Source organism: Capsicum annuum, chromosome 10 (assembly GCF_002878395.1).
Source record: "Capsicum annuum cultivar UCD-10X-F1 chromosome 10, UCD10Xv1.1, whole genome shotgun sequence".
NCBI lineage: Eukaryota > Viridiplantae > Streptophyta > Magnoliopsida > Solanales > Solanaceae > Capsicum > Capsicum annuum.
In genome coordinates, this window is record NC_061120.1 from 182,122,476 (window position 1) to 182,129,509 (window position 7,034).

The 7,034-nt window shown below is 31.1% G+C and overlaps 1 pseudogene; it reads left to right on the forward strand.

The window, feature by feature from the left end:
- Nucleotides 1-3,374: 3,374 nt before the first annotated feature.
- On the forward strand, nucleotides 3,375-6,612 carry LOC107854802 (annotated as a pseudogene).
- Nucleotides 6,613-7,034: the final 422 nt, after the last annotated feature.

Consider the following 7,034-nt stretch of genomic DNA (forward strand, 5'->3'; position numbering starts at 1 on the left):
GGGTTAGGATGGATTTTAATTTTTTTACTATTTGACCTGGCCCGGCCCAATTAACATCAAACCCGACCCTTAATGGGCCCGCAATCCGATTAAAATAAAAGGGTCGATTTCGAATTGGCCCAACCCGACCCGTTTGACACCTCTATTGCAATGTCTCATTATATATATATAAAAAAAAAATAACAATTTAAAATATATCACCTTTTTTAATTATACGAATTACCCTTATATATAAGTCAATAAAGTCTAGGACCAACATTGCATCAGATAGTAGTACAAACATCAGTCTAATGTGTACAGAGGAACCTTTAATATGTTTCTCAGTGTGGCCCAATTTTATTGGCTAAAATGGCTTTATATGTAAACTGTAAAAGAGATTGAAATCACCTGTACCTCTGCCTTTTGCTCAGAAGGTTCAAAAGGAAACAAATTCTCTCAATTGAAGTGGCAATCGGAGGAAAAACTTGCACGCACTTGATCTATACACTAAATTAATGTTGTTTAATATGATTAACATTAATATGATTATGTAAATGTTAATTAATTATGACTAAACACATAGTATATATATATTGATTTGGTGTATACACCGGATGCGTGTGAGTTTAACCCAACTGAAGTAAATCATCTCTATCCCTTTCTCTTTCAAGCTTGAAATTGTAGGATTTTATACTTGCATGTTCCTAATTTGGTTTGATTTTATGCTTGAAATTGTATGTTGTTTTTAGAAATTGATCTCACTTCTCCTTAAACTTGCCCCTATTTTTCTCGTCTTAAATCTCATTTTCAGGACCATAATTTTCTTGAAATTGATCCGTTTTTTAGATGAATTGTCATTTCAATAATTCAGAAGATTCCAAAACCCCTTCAGGTACGTTTTATTTTGTTGCTAAATTCATTTGGATTTCTATGTTTCTTTTCAGTTTTTGTTTCCATGCTTATTAATTTTTGTTTTCACTTCTTTTATTGTCTGTTTTCTGTTTTTTGATTAGTTTTATTGTAATATTATATACTTGCATGTTCCTAATTTCTTTTTATTTACTCATGTGTGTTTACAAATTGTTTTCCCTTCGTCTTCTTCCTTTTTTTTTTTTGGTCTCTATTGGCTGCTTATCTCAATCGATTTTAGTTCTTTTACGTAATTTTGGATTTTGTTGTTTTTACACCTCTCTTCTTTTTCACCATTTCAGACACCCCAATTTTTCCCTCTTAACATCGTATTCTCTTTTTTGAACCTTAGGTAGACAGGGGCGGACCCACGGTGTAGCCAGGGGTTCACTCGAATCCCCTCGACAAAAAATTACCTTGTATATATAAGGTAGAAAATTAATATTTACGTACATATATTAAATTTGATTCTCAATAGGGGCGCAGGCTGCTTTTTTCTTTTTTTAATATCTGTTTTGTACTGCTTTAGTAGCTGTCCTATAGCTATAATTAATATATAAAAAAAAAAAGACGCATGTTCGGATGTTTTGTACAACTTTATAAAGGGTTAACTTTTTCATCCCTTGAAATTATATTTTGTTAACGTATTCACAAATTTATATTTTTATTTTTCCGAACCCCTGAAGAAAATTTTTAGATCCGCCACTGTTCGTAGAATATTCTGGCCATTGTTTGTGTTAGTTTATTAATATATGCATTTGGATTGCTGCTTGATTGTGTGATAAAAAGGGGGCCTGAAAAGAAAAAGGAGCAACAGAGATATGCAAATTATTTGTAATGACCTCACATATTGCTCATTGGTTCGGTTGCTCCTTAAAGCACTTCTCGATTCTGATGTTAAATCTTTAATCTATGCTTTTCTGTATCTAGGAAGAAGAGAGTGCGAGTTACGCTCGATAGCAACGCCTTGAGCCTTCTTTAGGGTAAATCATTGTTTGAGTTTTGATGCATCTCTTTTTGGAAATGAAACAACAAAAGTTATTCGGAAAAGGCTAATGAACTATCTGAAATAGCTTAAAAATGTCCCTCATTAGGTTTTTGGCTCAAAAATATCCCTCCATTAATTATTTGGCTCAAAAATACGCTTCCCTCTAACGAAATTCGAAATAGGATAAAAAATACTCCTAAACTATCTGAAATGGATCAAAAATATCTCCCTGTTAAATATTTGGCTCAAAAATACCCCTTCCTTAACGAAATTAAATTATTTCGATTGAATTAAACCCTAACTTTAACTTTTTGACCCTAATGCCTTAATTTTTTTTTACATAAAAGTATTTTTTTAATTTTAAAAATAAGATAATGAAAAAAAGTATTTGAATTATAATATAAATTGATTGAATTTGATTTGAAAAATAAACATACATTTATTCTAAAAAGGTATTTTCACTTTACATCTTTTTAATCTTTAAAGAAATTAACGAAATATAAATTAACGAAATTAATGAAATATAAATTTTCACGTAAAAAAAATTAACGAAATAAAAATTAAATGATGAACTTTATATAAATTAACAAAATAATCGAAATAATCTAATTTCGTTAAATACCCCTCTGTTAAATATTTGGCTAAAAAATACCCCTCCCCTTAACGAAATAAATTATTTCGATTGAATTAAACCCTAACTTTAACTTTTTAATCCTAATACTTTAATTTTTTTTACATAAAAGTATTTTTTAAATTTTAAAATAAGATAATGAAAAAAAGTATTTGAATTATAATGTAAATTGGTTGAATTTGATTTGGAAAATAAACATACATTTATTCTAAAAAAGTATTTTCACTTTACATCTTTTTAATCTCTAAAGAAATTAACGAAATATAAATTTTCACTTAAAGAAATTACCGAAATATAAATTAAATGATGAACTTTATATAAATTAATGAAATAATCGAAATAATTTAATTTCGTTAAATACCCCTCTGTTAAATATTTGGCTCAAAAATACCCTTCCCCTTAACGAAATTAAATTATTGCGATTGAATTAAATCCTAACTTTAACTTTTTAACCCTAATACTTTAATTTTTTTACATAAAAGTATTTTTTTAATTTTAAAAATAAGATATTGAAAAAAAAATATTTGAATTATAATATAAATTGGTTGAATTTGATTTGGAAAATAAACATACATTTATTCTAAAAAGGTATTTTCACTTTACATCTTTTTAATATTTAAAGAAATTAACAAAATTAATGAAATATAAATTTTCACTTAAAAAAATTAACGAAATATAAATTAAATGATGAACTTTATATAAATTAACGAAATAATCGAAATAATTTAATTTCGTTAAGGGAGGGGTATTTTTAAGCCAATTATTTAATAGAGGGGTATTTTTGACCCATTTCAGATAATTCAGGGGTATTTTTTATCCTTTTTCGAATTCCGTTAGAGGGAGGGGTATTTTTGAGTCAAATATTTAACGAAGGGGTATTTTTGAGCCAAAAATCTAACGAAGGGCATTTTTGAGTTATTTCGGATAATTCAGGAATATTTTTGAGCCTTTTTCGAAAGTTATTTAAGAAAGTTAATGGGAAGTCAGCTACCAGTAAACCGGACACATTCCTTTACTCACAACGTATTCTTCTCTCTTTTAGAAAGAAGAATCTGCACATGCAGCTTTAACTAGAGTGATAGTGTAAGTTCTTTACCTGATCTCTTGCTTTTTACTCTTGAATGAACTCACTTAGCGTTAGAAGCTTCATCGATGTAATGGAAACGAAGAAAAGTTGGTAAGGTTTCGACAAAAAACACATTAAAACTAATGGAAAGGAAGAAAAATTAATAAGGTTTGAAAAAAAAGTATATTGCATTGATTGTTCTAATTTTTCATTTCAAGTTTATATCCACTCCTGACAAGGTGAATAATAAGTGCTATGAGCCTACTCCATTAGAACAGATGGTCTGGTAAGGGCTCTTGTTCCTTTATTTCCTTGAAGAGAACAAGGTGTTCTAAGAACACTACAACAATCAGTAGTATCAAAAATTTTGTTATTTGTACATAGACTTGGGTTTATTCGGGTATTGACATGTCTTTCTTGCTATCCACGGAGATGGTAATGAGTCATTTCATTTCAGGTTTCCTTCTGATGAGTGATGACTAGAGAACAAATCATCATATAGCCTGTTGTAATTTGTAGTGAATCATAGAGCAAACAGAAGAAGTTGGAGATGTTTTCATTGTTTTTATGGACTATATAAATACATGTTTAGCAAGACAGAGTTTCATGTCCTTATTCTTGGAATTGACAAGGCTGGAAAAATGGTACATTATTAATTATTTTCTTCCCTCATTTTTGAAATAATTTTGGCATGCAATGTTTCATGCACTCTATGCAATGTTTTGCATATTATTTCCTGTTAGGTGTTTTGCAATGATACATAGGATATCTATTGATTTATGTGTGTGTTTATGTGATTTTATGTTGGGTATATTCATTTTGTATACAAATCTATAATATACTTTGTTGATCAAAAGTAAAACTATATCTATACAATATATTGTTCAGATGTCCTACACTCAGTTTTCATGTATTGATATCTATCTGATGTGGCCCTTATGTTTTTGTCTTCGTTGCATGGTGTAACATCTATGGTATGCTACATTATCTGATGATATTCCTATCTGTCCTCTGTGCTAGATCGAGTTAGTGCTCTGCTTTCCACAATCCCGTGCATTCTCCTCGACCCCAGAATAAAAGAGGAATTTTTGTCATTACGTCATTTCTTTGAATATATTGTTTAATGCATGATGAGAAAAACTGATCAAAAGATCTGTATGAAAAATGATGTTATTATATTTGAGGCATATTTAGAGTATGAGTATAATCTCAATCGTGATATTTTGGATGGGGATAGCCGCATTAGCATCCAGGATCTTCTGAACCCCCTCCATGGGAAACCTGACCATGGAAAACTTAAGAAGAGCATGAGTTGGATGGAGAAGAAGTCCATGCCCATTCACGCAGCTCTACCGAAACCAGATCAAGAGAGAATATTGGAAAGAGGTGCAGCTTATGATTTTGTCCAGGCGGATGTAACAAAATGGGACCTTCATGTCAAAAGAAACAAAGAGGCACCGATTATATATTTTGACGAAGATAAGGACGTGAAATTTTCTACTGTAGGAGCAATAGCTGCTGAATTTGAACCAAGAAGTGATTTTGAGAAAAAAAAATTCTTCTTTTTTCAACGACCATGAAGTCGTTGAAGCTCATAGAAAAGATGGTGCAAGGCTTCTTGAACTTAATAAGGTATGGAGGTCATAAAATTTTACACACTTATTTTTTACCCATGGATATTCAATTTTTTTCAGAAAAAAAGGGTCCCTGCAAATTTATATTATATTTAATGTTTACCACTTTGATAGAAATCTGTAGAAGATGTGAGGGAGCGCCAAGACTAGCTTGCTAAGACGCGTAGTCTTCTTTTCCGACATGAAATGAAGGCAAAATGAGTCAAGAAGATGAAATCAAAAGTGTATCATCACTTGCAAAAAAAAAAAAGATAGATTGAAACAAGCAGGTACTGCAATTGAAAAAGATCCAGAAGCAGCAAAAGAACAGGCAATAAATCAAGAATTCAAAAGGGCAGAGGTAATTTCATTCATTACTTGTGTGAACTTGTGTAGGAGTAATGATTACATATTGGTGGAAAAGCCTCTATACTTCCGTGATGTAGGGGTAAGTTCTGGTTACACCCTATCCTTCCTAGGCCCCCACCATGTGGGACTACATTGGGTAATATTGTCGTCATTGTTGTATATTATATTTGTGTAATGTTATATATATATATAAAGATATATTTTTATGCAGTAGTTGCAAGGCCAATGCTCCAGCAGGTATGGCTATTTTGAGTAGTGATGTTGATCTGGATTGGGTAGTCGACTCAGGTGCTACACACCAAATTACACATTATGACAGGATATTGAGAGAGCCTAGAGTTGTAAAGAGTTTAGAAAATAATAAAGTGCAAATACCACTGGAAACAAAAGAAAGATTAAACATACAGGAGATACTCTACTTCTAGGGAATTATTTTCTGAAGGATGTATTACATGTGCTAAATTTTAAGTTTAATATATCCTCTGTTTCAAAACTCACTAGGGAACTGAGTTGTATAGTATCATTCTATCCTGATTTGCATGTATTACAGGCACTCTCCAGTGGGAATGTGATTGGGATTGGTAGGGAATCCGAAGGTCTTTACATTTTTGAAATATCATGTTACACCTGCAGTTGGATCAATAATAAAGGATAAAAGAGAGCAAGAACAGCAGATGTTGTGGCACATGAGGTTGGGAGTACTATCTACTTGATAGATTCACTTACTAAAGTTTAATAAGCTCAGTTAGGAGACTTGCATGTAATTTTCTTTTGCTAAACAATATAGTTGTATTACTTTCTAATTCAAAAAAATTGGTAATCTATGCGGTGAATTGATCTTATAGGACTGGAGAATGTGAATGAGACAACGAGCTATCGCCAACAGGACATTTAGGTTGGGGCCGTGATGGATATTTTGGGTGAAGGATATTATTGAGCACCACAGGCCAAGGTCAAAGTGGAGGGAATTTAATAGCAAAATATGTATATGTAGTTCATATATGTATGATGGTTGATTTATAAGTGGTCTTATATACTTGTAACTAAAAAATCAATAGTGCACATATTATATATATATTGCTTCGTATTTTGCTTATTATTGACTGTTTACACTTTGGTACAAATCAATATTTGATTTCATCGATTCAAAGATATATAAGCTTATTTCCTTCCCATTTGTATGTAAAAATTTCATGTTCATGTCAACACATGCATTGTTTAAGTTTTATTAGGAAAATGAGCTTGTTGGGCCGTACTGAGCACGAGCCATGGCCAATCTAGAAAATAAATTTTATGTGGTTAATTTATCTATATAATAGGCACTTGAGAACAAGAGTAAAAAAACTATAGAATTTAGTGTTTAATAAAAATATTTTATCATGTGTTTAAATGTTCAATTGGAACAAACAGTAGTTCAAATTAGTGTTTTAAAAGACAGTCTGAGGTGAGCCTCGGGGCGAGGCGTAGCAAAAAAAGCAT